The sequence below is a fragment of the Callospermophilus lateralis genome, chromosome 8 (genome assembly GCF_048772815.1).
Source record: "Callospermophilus lateralis isolate mCalLat2 chromosome 8, mCalLat2.hap1, whole genome shotgun sequence".
Lineage (NCBI taxonomy): Eukaryota > Metazoa > Chordata > Mammalia > Rodentia > Sciuridae > Callospermophilus > Callospermophilus lateralis.
Window position 1 is genome coordinate 71,548,043 of NC_135312.1, and position 11,879 is coordinate 71,559,921.

Consider the following 11,879-nt stretch of genomic DNA (forward strand, 5'->3'; position numbering starts at 1 on the left):
GGGGTTTTACACAGAAAGGACAATGCTTGAATAGGAAGCCAGGTGCGTTAATAACCTGGCAGAGGTAGAAAAGAAAATGTGACTCTCCCTTCTTCATGCTCAGAATCTCCTCCTTTGAGATACAGAACTCTGATCTATCTTCTCTTCTGTAAAGTGAAGGAGCTGGACTCTCTAGTGCTCTTCCTAATAGGATTGATTGATTATACAGGAGCATTTTGGAACTCTTTCCTTACACAATAGTTCATTCTTGTGTTTATTTTGTTATGTTGAGGACAAATGGGTTGTTAGTTAATTTGAAAATTATTTATCCCTCTCCAAAGCAGTTTCTAAAACACTTTAGTCTCTGCTTTGGGCCTGAAGTAAGGCAGAACATTATGATGGAAGGGCATGGCAGTAAAAATCTGCTCAAGTTATGGCAGCAGTAAGCATAGGAAGAGAAAGAGGTTGGAGCCAGGGAAAGATATAGTCCTCAAGGGCATGCCCCTGAGGACCCTTTCCTTCCAACTAGGTTTCATCTTCCAGTTTCTATCACCTCCAATAATGACCACAGCTAGGAAAGTATGAATGAATCAATTCATTGATGAGGTCAGAGCCCTGTGATTCAGTCACTTCTGGATCACAAGGGTCCCATTTTTGAGCATACTCTTTACTTGCTATAGATATGCTATATGTAGCTGATCCATCTTGTAGCCTACCATTATATTTCCATTTTTTTTGATTTTGTAATTATTTCACTCCCCTACCCATGTTTGCTTCATTTTATATGTGCTTGTCACCAGTTCATCCTCAAATTCTCCACAGAAATGTTTATTTTAATTCCCAGCATGGTAGCACACTCCTATAATCCTAGCAGCTCAGGAGGCTGAGGCAGGAGGATTAAGAGTTCAAAGCTGACCTCAACAACTTAGTGAGTTCTTGAAATACTCAGGGAGACACTGTCTCAAAAAATAGAATTAAAAATGCTGGGGATATGGCTCAGTTGTTAAGTGTCCCTGGGTTCAATCCATGGTATAAAAAAAGTTTGTTTTATTGTCATTCCATTAGTGAATGACAAATTTCTTTTTTTTCCTTGATGATAGCTCCACTAATCCTCTTCCCTGCTCTAGTGTGGATGAGTTGCTCTGCAGGCAAGCTGCATGGCTGTTATCTTGGTCTTTCCTTCATGATTATGAGGATTAATTTAATGTGGCTGGGCTAAGGCATGCTCAGAGAGCTAGTAAAATATTATTTCTCTGTGTGTTGGCTTGTAGTTTAGCATTTGAATTGGTAAACTGAGTAAAGATCAACATCATTAATGTGGGTAGGCTCATCAAATCCATGAAGAGCCTGAATGGAAGAAAAAGTGGAATTTTGTTCTTTCTGCTTAAACTAGTATATCCATCTTATGCCTTGGACTTTGATGCTCCAGGTTCTTACTTGGACTATGACAGACAAGTGGCTTCTCTGGGTCTCAAGGTCTTTGGGTTTGAATTGGAAATATACTACCATCTTTCCTGGGTTTCCAGCTGGCAAACAGCAGATCGTGAGAATTCTCAGCCTCCATCGTCACCTAAATCAATCCCTCATAATAAATCCCTGTATGTGGCTGTACATGCGAATGATTCTGTTTCTCTGTACAGCTCTAATAAACCAATAACTGTGAAATCATATTAATCTTGTCTATGCTGGATTCTGTTTCCTTGATAGAACCTCTTTCTCAGCTAACTTCCTAATTTTGATGGAACACTTTTTCTAGTAGCTCTTGAGAAAGTATATATGGAAAGAACAAGTTTTTAGAACTTATGTAACAGATATATAGGTAGATAGATTAGATAGATAGATGATGGATGGATAAATTTGGTGGTGCTGGGGATCAAGCCCAGGTCATTATATATACTAGACAAGTGCTTTACCACTATGCTATACCTATAGCCCTAAAACATTTTTATTATACCTTCACTTTTCATGTACAATTTGGTTTTATGGGTTTATTTGTGTCTCTTCCCCTAAAAAAAAAGATACATTGAAATCAATCCCTGTACCTCAGAGGGTGAAGATATCTGGAAATGGGGCCATTGATGTGACTAATCATGTAATTAATTAAGATTAAGTCATACTGGAGTAGGTCATATCCTTATAAGATGTCCAAGGGAATGTCAAGGGACAGTGAAAGCAAATATTGGAATAATGTAGCTTCAAGTCAGGGATCATCAAAGATTGCCAGGAATTTACTAGAAAGTTAGGAAAAGACCAAAAAAAAGGATTCTTTTACAGCTTTAGAGTATACTGCCTTGATTTCTGACTTCTTGCTACCAGAAATTTGAGACAATAAATAGCTCTTGTTTTAAGCCAAACAATTTGTCATACTTTATTATGGCTGTCCTAGAAAAGCTAATACAGTTGAATATAGAATTAAAGGTTGGGAATTATTTTTCCTAAAAATGTAATAGCTGTGTCCTAGCTTCCAGTGCTGTTAATGAGAAATACATGCTATTTGGGTTCCCAATCCTTAGAATGTGACTTTTTCTTATTTCTACTTATCCCTGGTATTATGAAATGTAATGATAATTATGTGTTAATTACCAGAGACATGGAAAAGACTATACAAAAAGTGCAAAGTAAACAATCCATAATCCCAATTCATGAAAAGAGTTCCTGTTCCTGACAGAATAGAAAATCCACATAATTTACATGGATCATGTGGTAAAAACTTAGAAGGATATTGCCTTAGTAGTGACTTTCAATTAGCCCTCCACTAAAGGCCAAATTTGTTCTACCTAGCAAAGATTAAAATTAAGTGTCAAAAGGACAAAACTATTTTCAAATAAGCAAAAAATTGTAAGCCATAATAGAGAACTCAATTAACATAAGACAATGTCAGAAACAACATAGATGATAGAATTAGTAAAAAAAGACACCAGTTTATCATAATTTTATAGAAGAAGTTATAGGAAAGATTTGGCATGTTAAATAAAGACATGGAAGACACATACACATACACATCAAAGGACTAGAGGGAAAACCACAATGTCTGAGATGAAAAGTGAAACACGTGGGATTAAAGGACTGTATGATATTGAAAAAGCAAATTAGTGAACACGAAGACATGGGAATTAACCACAAGGAAACAGAGAAAACTTGAAAAAAAAAAAAACAAAATTAACAGTGAAAATTAACTTTTGAGGCAATGTCACATGGTTGAATATTCATGTACCTAACTCTACCAAAGGAGTGCAGAAAGACTAGGAAGGAAAAATACTTGAAGAAATAAGGGTAATGTTTGCATATTTCTTATTCCACACAGTATTTCTAACAAAGCACCTGGTGGGCATTGGGCATTTAATAAATACTTCTTGAACACATTTGTGGCAGAAAAAAATGATAAAATGAATAAGAAATAAGTACATGGGTGTTATTGTAGGGTGTTAGAATCCTCAGAGTACTAAGGTGTTGAAACAATATAGAAAAAGGGAAGACTTAGCAGAAGCGACACATCTTGAGCAGGAACCTGGAAAATGAGTTCAGTTGAATGTGTATGATGTTTGGAGAGTAGGGGATAAAAATGGGCATTCCCTACAAGAACACAGAGAAAGATATGGAAACTAGGATAAACATGGTTTGAATATACCATCTTGACTGGAGTCATGGTTAGCTTTAGGGATAATTAGAAATGAGGGTAGCTGGATGAGTTAGGGTCAGAGTACATAAGACTTGAGAAATAGGGAATAGAGAAACCAAAGTTTCTGATGGGGACATTAAATGGATTAGAACAAAGTGTTGAAGTTGAATGGCAAGAGCAGGCCAGAAGCAACCAGATTATTAAAACGACATGGTTATGAAGTTTTTAAAACTTAAATGTGAAAGAATCTAACAACATCAACACAAACTAAGGGCTTGGATATGTCAGTAGAATCCAAATATGGGGCAAAAAAGCAATTTTTCTTGGCTCATGAAAATTTCAAAAGTGGCCCTAAATAGTATTATTATATGATAAGTCTTTTATATTTACATAAGATTCTGAATCAGTTTCTTAAGACTGTTACTGTACAGTACACTAAAGCCTTTCTTCCTCCCTTACCCAGTTATGGCCCATTTTCTTTGTACTTGCAGATATGAGTAAGATTCAAGCTTTGGCTTTTTAAAGTTAAAGTAAGGCTGCCAGAACCAAGAATTCATAATGTCATGTACACACTTAACTGTCACCTAATCTTGGCATTCAGGAATTTTAAAAGACCTTGGAGATAGGAACTTTTGTCTCACAGATGGATAAACTGAGGCCAAAAAGGGGTAAGTGAGCAGTCCACAATCCTGGAAGTAGAATCCACGGAGTGTGACTCATCTACAAACGGCTCCAAGCGGTGGGAAAGGCGCGAAGCCAGGGCAGGGAGCAGGAGGCCAGGGAAAAGTTCTTTTCAAACTGGGAGGCCTGGGAATCCGAGATTCTGGCGACTGCAAGAACGACAGTCTCAACCCACACTACGAAACGGTACCCGGTAAAGTACTTTGAGGTGTGAGCGGTTGTCCTTCCTGATCTCGAGATACATGTCGACCCACGCCCTTCCGGCTCTCGCTAGGCTCCGCCTACCGCAGCTTCTCTTTCGTCATTTCCTGTCGTTCTGTATTGCTAAGGGAGAAGATGGCAGCGCTGGGAGAACCGGTACTCCTGGAGAGAGGTGAGTGAGGCCGATGTCCCGACCGAGGTGGGTGGAAAGGATGAGGAAGTGCGGTGTCACTGGAGAGAAGGAGAGGTTGCCCAGGCTCAGACTCTGAACCTGCCTGCTCCTTGCGTGGTGGCCGCTGACGTCGCTGTCATTCACACGGTGGAGGGTGATTATGATTTTTTGACTGTTCGCTAGACCCCTGTGTGTTCACACGCACTGTTCCGGGGCGTAGCACAGTTAATTACAATCTGCTCACGTTCCGACATACGCCGCACAAGCACCCTCTGGGTGGGCCCAGCAGATGAGGCATTTAGGGATCTGTAAACCAGAACAACACATGTCACACACCCTGTTCGGATTGTCTACACTCGTTGTACATACACTTGCACAAACCTAGTGGGCTTGCCTTCACCCACATATTGCACAATATCCGGACACACAGCACTTTTCCACATGAACTCGCCCTCCCTTCTTCCTTACTTTTACCACAGCCTCCCTTGCATTCATAATTTGGTATTTCCTAGCATTGGTACCCCTCTCAGGCACTAGGATGCTTTTCAAAACAATCCTACTGACTTGATCTTGGAAAGCTTGTTATGTAACTTATGTGAAGTAGTGGTAGATTGTAAAACACTTGGCAGGTATGATCATATATGTTTTTTTTAAACACACCCTACAATTGCAAACTGTGATTAGTTGATTGCTTCTTGAAGGAAACTGTTAACAAATATAAAACCTAGTTTGCTGTGTAGTTACAGACCAGAGAGTTAGTGAAAATACAGATATTAAGATTTTGAACGCTCCATTGTCTTCCCCAAATCCTTTATTTCAGACAATTCAAACATGCTTTTGACACACAAGCATTTGAAGGTTTTCTTTTCTTTCTTTCTTTCTTTCTTTTTTTCTTTTTTTTTCTGTTTTGTTACCGTGTTCTGGGGATTGAACCCAGAGATACTTTACCACTGAGCTATATACCCAGCCCTCCTTATTTTTTATTGAGATAAGGTCTCAGCTCAGGCTGGCCTTGAAATTGAGATCCTCCTGCCTCAGCCTCCCATGTAGTCAGGACTACAGGTGTGTATAACTTGCCTGACTTAAAAATTATCAGTCAAGAAGTACCACAAAAAAATTTAGCACTGTTGGTAAACAGTATAAAATGTAGATTAAAGTTATTTTGCACATATTATCATTTGAAATTATAGTCTCAATATTCTTCTTTAAGAAGAAGATACATTTTTAGAATTGTATTTAGAAAAGCCTCTTTCCTTATCCCTTCCCACAAACAAATGTGCACATATGATTGTTAGGTTGCTCCTTATGGTGTTCCTCATTTGGAAGTCTTTTCTTATAAATAAGATTATTTCTCTATAGCCCATCAGGCCATTTATTGAAGCATAATTTTATAACAGAAGAGTAGCTTCTCTGAGTAGACTTTCTAAGATAGGCTTAAGACAAAGGTGACATCTTTCTCCTGAGCACAATGGTGATGTGCTTTGCAGAAAGGAACAAATCTGTTGGTCCTAACAGAAGTAGGTGTTTTTCTTTTAAAGGTAGTTAGTTGTAGAATTCTAAAATGTGGCAGTCTTGTATTTTTAAATGCAGTACAAAATGTGGAACTTCATTCCCTAGCATTTAGTTTGGGCAGTTATCTTTGCTTTTTGTTGAATTTTTTTTTAAGTTCTTCAGAAGAATCTTCAGCACCTTGGTAGGGATGAATTATAAGTGGTTCTATTCAGCAGCATAGGAAAGTTAAATTATCTCAGAGCCCTGTTAACAAATAACTCCCAGTAATCCTACAGTACAATATCAGTGCATGTAATCAAGATCCTGAGTGCCAGTTGGGCACAGTAGTGTATCTCTGTAATCTCAGCTACTGCAGAGACTGAGGCAGAAGGATCCTAAGTCCAAAGCCGGCTTTGGCAACTTAGTGAGACCCTTTCTCAAAATACAACAAAAAGGTTTGGGGATGTATTTTATTGGTGGAGTGCTTGCCTCAAATGTTTAAGGCTCTATGTTCAATCCCTGGTAATGGCAGTGGGAGGTGGGGGGGGGTAGATAGTGCTTTCTAAATCATCAAAACTTAATTCACAAAGGTACAAAAACAGGTAAGAAAAAAAATTAAACTGATATTGTCATTAATTGTTGAACATGACTTTGAATCTTGTAGAGTTTCTTAATAAAACACATCCCCACACTTCTCAATGACAATTGACTAACATTATTAATGGATTTGTATAAATGCATGCAACCCCTTAATATTTTTTAAGACTGATGCCAGTGTAACATTGTATTTATGTTTGCTAAGCCTCTTTAAAAATATTATTTGGTTTGGTCATCAAATGCCTTTTATGAAAAAGGTGTATTATTTGCATTTTACAGTGAAAGGCACTGAGACACAAGGAGTTTAAGTAATTTGTTTAAGGTCTCACAACTAGTATGAAGAACAGAATTACATAGTTAGTTTTTATGTTTTATTTTTAAAACTACGTATTTGGTTGAAATTGTCTGAATTAAAACATTGTGTTAACAATCCTAACTTGAAAACAAATCAGTTAATTTTATTCAGTTTACTTTTAATTTAAATGTGTCCTAGCCACTAACTCGATCTGTTATTAAATAGTTCATATCTATGCATATATCATGTTTATCTTTAGGAAATGACCAGTGATTTCACTAGCACGTGGTCTGCTATTCAGTACTTTGGTTACTAATATGATAATTAAGTAAATTTTTATTGCTTAAATAGTTCCCAATATTACTACTGGCTTTTTTTGAAGCAGTGCAGTTAACATTTCTGTCACATCTGAGCCCCAGTCCTTTCCTGTGACATTTAGTAGTTTATATTCAGTTTTTCTGTCTCTCAATTATTTTTTTTAGCTATACTTCTTTAACATGCGAAATTTTAAAATCTGTAAAATTTAATGTGCTCAGATTTTACATTCCTGTTCTCAATGTGTACATGAATGATCTCCTCTTTCTCGTACAGAAACACAGATGCTTTGTTTTACCCCCTCTATTTTCTGCATACTGTTAGTCCTTTGGGGAATTAATCCTAATTCCTACAGTGTTACATAGGCATTTCAAGAATCCTTAGAGAAAGTTATCTATCAGTATCTGTTTGTTTAACTCTAGATATTTGTAGAGCAATTGAATTGTTGGAAAAACTACAAAGGAGTGGAGAGGTACCACAACAGAAACTTCAGGCTTTACAAAGAGTCCTTCAAAGTGAGTTCTGCAATACTATAAGAGAGGTGAGTAAATATGATTAAAAGTTAATACATTTAACTTCACAGAGAAATCAAACATGATATATCCCAAGATTTAAAATATAACAACTTTTATGTTTTGCAGGTATATGAACATGTCTATGAAACTGTAGATATCAGTAGCAGTCCTGAAGTGAGAGATAATGCAACTGCAAAGGTAAATTTGTTTATTTGCCAAAAGTGAGAATTCTTCATAAATTAAAGGTTGAAAATATACAATTATTATATTCATAATAAGCTTATTTTAGAAGCTAACATAATATCTTTCAAATTATACCAAGCTTTCCAAGTACTGAGAAGTAGAACATTTTTATTACTGTATGTAGTTTAGATAAGGCATTAAAAATGCTCTCACATACATTATTAATATACATGTGAAATACATTATTGTGTTATTATACAACATATTTACATGTAAAATAGCATCAATTTTATAATTGAGGATGAATTTCTCATTGAAGAGGAAGTATCAAGATTAGATTATTTGTCTCAAACCACCGCACAAATAGTAAATGGTAGAATAGGGTTATTTGATTTGTCCTTTACCCTAGCTCTGCAAATATGGTATAATGTCAGGAGTAGGCTACCTCTTCAGTGCTGAAGATGGAGTTTGTGTGCTTTTCCATACCAGATTTTCCCTCATAATACATTATTTCATTGTGTATTACTTGGGTAGATATGTTAATGCGAGTAGTAGATGACATACTAGACTTAATCATTGCAGATTATTTTTGACTGAGTTCCTGGTTTCCAAAAGGAGAGATTGGATTCTCTATTGAATACAAATACTTAAAACTTGTGAATATAGTTTATCAGAATAGAAAATAGAAATTTAGTTTTTATACCCGAGTTGTATAACCTTCACAGCTTATTTCGTTTTTGAGCCTTAGTTCTGTTAGGTAGGAAATGAGAGCTTTTTTGGGTCTTCAAATAACTCTTGATTTTCTTCTTACCCCTTGCACCTTTGTTCATGTACCCTGATTCAGCATGAAAAAATGGTACCAGATTCCTTGATTAACTTTAAAAACATAATGACACAGGAAAATCTTAATTTTGTGTTAGAATTTAAAGAGGATATGGCTCCATTAAATCTTCTGTGGGTTTTTTTTACTTGTAATTAGATAGTTTGCTAGAGCAACAAAAAATATTCATGTTGGCTATACATGTGCCTGCTTTTCTTAATATAGAGACAATTCTTGATGTATTACTTATTTTCTGTATGGTACAAAGAGTATACAAAGAATATAGCAGCCAAAATGACTATATATAAGGACAACTCTGTGTGGGTTGTTATAGGTATGGTGTATTTTACACAAATGCCAGGCTATCTGGCCTTGAAGCTCCGGACTATTAGTGAATTAGGGTAGAATATTCCTGTTTAATGTGCCCAGCAAGCCTGCTTGTCAAGTTCTGCACATGGAACTACACAAATATTCTAGACAATGGATGAGAGTGTGCTAAAAAATTCTGTTTCATACATAGTCCTGGAGTATGTATTCTTTTCAGTTATTATTTCTTTTTGGGGGGTTAGGGGTACCAGATATTGAACTCAGGGGCATTCAACCACTGATCCACATCCCCAGCCCTTTTTTGTATTTTATTTGGAGCCTTGCTGTTGCTGAGGCTGGCTTCGAACTCACAATCCTCGTGTCTCAGCCTCCGCTTACATTTCTTAAAAACCTCTGCTTAGCCTCTCAGAATGACCAGTGAATTTGTGAATACCCATACATCAAAAATGTGCCTCACAATGCAGAATGAATTCTTTAAAAATCATGTTACATGCATTCATAAATATACCACAGGGAATTTCATCTTTATGTATAAATAAAAAGAATCAGTCAAATATAAATGAATGGACTAGCCAAAGAAAGTCAAGGAGATTGGGGAGAAGAGAGGAAAGGGGGGATTATGAACTGAAATTGAATTTCATGCAGCATGAGTTTGTCAAGATGAATCCAGCTGCTATTTATAACTGGAAAGCTCTGATTAAGTGTATGTGTGTGTGTGTGTGTGTGTGTGTGTGTGTGTGTGTGTTATACATGCCTCAAAAGTAGTTAGATAGGTCAGGGATATACCTCAGTGTTAGAGTACATGTTTATTAAACATGTATGAGTCCCTGGGTTTAATCCCCAGCACTGCCCAAAAATAAAACAAAAAAGGTATTTTTAAAAAAGAGATGAAAGAACTGAAGTAAACAAAGGTCATATATTTTAAATATGTAAAATTTTCTTTCAGGCTACTGTCACTGTGCTACCAGTGAAGGACATTCTCATCCTGAGTTGTTGAACTACCCAAAAGAGAAGAGAGTCTTGGGTTCAATATTATGGGAAGCAAAGAACAAAACTCTCCAATCTATATATCTAGAATAATTCCAGGTGGAATAGCTGATAGGCATGGGGGCCTCAAATGAGGAGATCAACTTCTTTCTGTTAATGGAGTGGTGAGGATGAATTTTATTTATATTTGCAGTAATGTTCTGTGACCACTTGGGTGTGCCTGTGGATTGTAGAAACAGAAGATACCAGTGCAAGGGATTAATAAAGTTTGTAGTTTAGGAATGCTTTAAGTGAATGCTAGGCAGTACTGTTTAGGACAGTGGTTGTTTTTTGTTTGTTTCTTTCTTTTTAAATGCAGCTCTGGGGATTGAATCGGGAGCTTTGCTCATACTGGTCAAGTGCTTTATCACTGAGCTCTCTCCCCAGCCCAATGATCTTTTTAAGGCACTCTAAAAGTGGTCTGCATCCCTTCAATGTAAATTACCAGTGCTTAGTGGGATTTTTATTACATAATTAAACTCTTCAATAGTTAAAACAGTATACTAAATTAGAAATGTACCATCATATTTACTTTTATAGAATGGCAGTTTCTTGATTAAATTCTGACATAGTGCAGTAATAAGACATGTATATTGAAATGCTAATTACTTGGAACTTAAAAAATGATTTCGAGACTGTAAGCAGAATTGATGTATCACTGGATTTCACACTGATAAAACAAGATTTAGCATTGAAAGGATCCAGTATCTCTATAGCTATACCGCCCTGAATGTGCCAAATCTTGTGTGAATTGATGCAATGAAGACTCTCTTTACTTAATTTTAAATATTTATAGTTGCCGTTACTCTCAAAACCTAAGTATCAATTGTGTGTGTGCACTTTTTCCAGAGCATTGAAGGGGAACATCACGAAAAAGCTGTAGAACTTCTGAAAGCAGCCCAAGGAAAGGTTAAATTGGTAGTACGGTATACACCCAAAGTCTTAGAAGAAATGGAATCACACTTTGAAAAAATGAGATCTGCAAAACACAGGCAACAGACCTAATACATTTAAAACTTTATATTCAGTTTTGCTTTTTAGCTAGAGAAATTTTACTTGTGGCCTACTAATGGCCACATGCCAATAATTGTAAAAAACAAAAACAAAAAATACAAACTTCCCTTGAAATCCTCCTTGCCATTTTATAAATGCCTATTTTAACATCATTTATGGTTCTAAAGATGCATACGCTTTTTTCTGACAAGAAAAAGTAAAAGGTGTTGAGGGCAATTCTGTCCTGCTGTTTTTACAGACCTTTTTCAAATGCAGATTTTTGTCATAAAGTTGTTATAGATTTTTAAAAATGCTTTTTAAATATTAAAATGTACTTTTACATTCTTAATCTTTTTTTAAGAAGAATGTTTTCTTCATCTGGCTACTTGTTTAAAAATTAACAGTTCTCCAACTTTTTTTTTGCTTACTATATTTTTTTTAACCTCTGAAATTTCTTTACAGATTTCCAAGAAATTAAATATGGCAGTCTCACTTACAGCACTTCATTACCCTGTCATTGTTAACATCATTGCTGCATTTTGTACTTTGTACATACACATAATATATATATAATCAATTGTAGATAATAACACAGCATATTGGAAGTTTTTTGCTTTTATTTGAACATGTATAATGGGTATTCATTTATACTGATTTATAAAAGT

General features: G+C 36.0%; 1 pseudogene; it reads left to right on the top strand.

Annotated features, from left to right (window-relative positions):
* The first annotated feature begins 4,615 nt into the window (after positions 1-4,615).
* LOC143405720 (protein lin-7 homolog C-like) lies at positions 4,616-11,226 on the top strand (annotated as a pseudogene).
* The last annotated feature ends 653 nt before the right edge of the window (positions 11,227-11,879 follow it).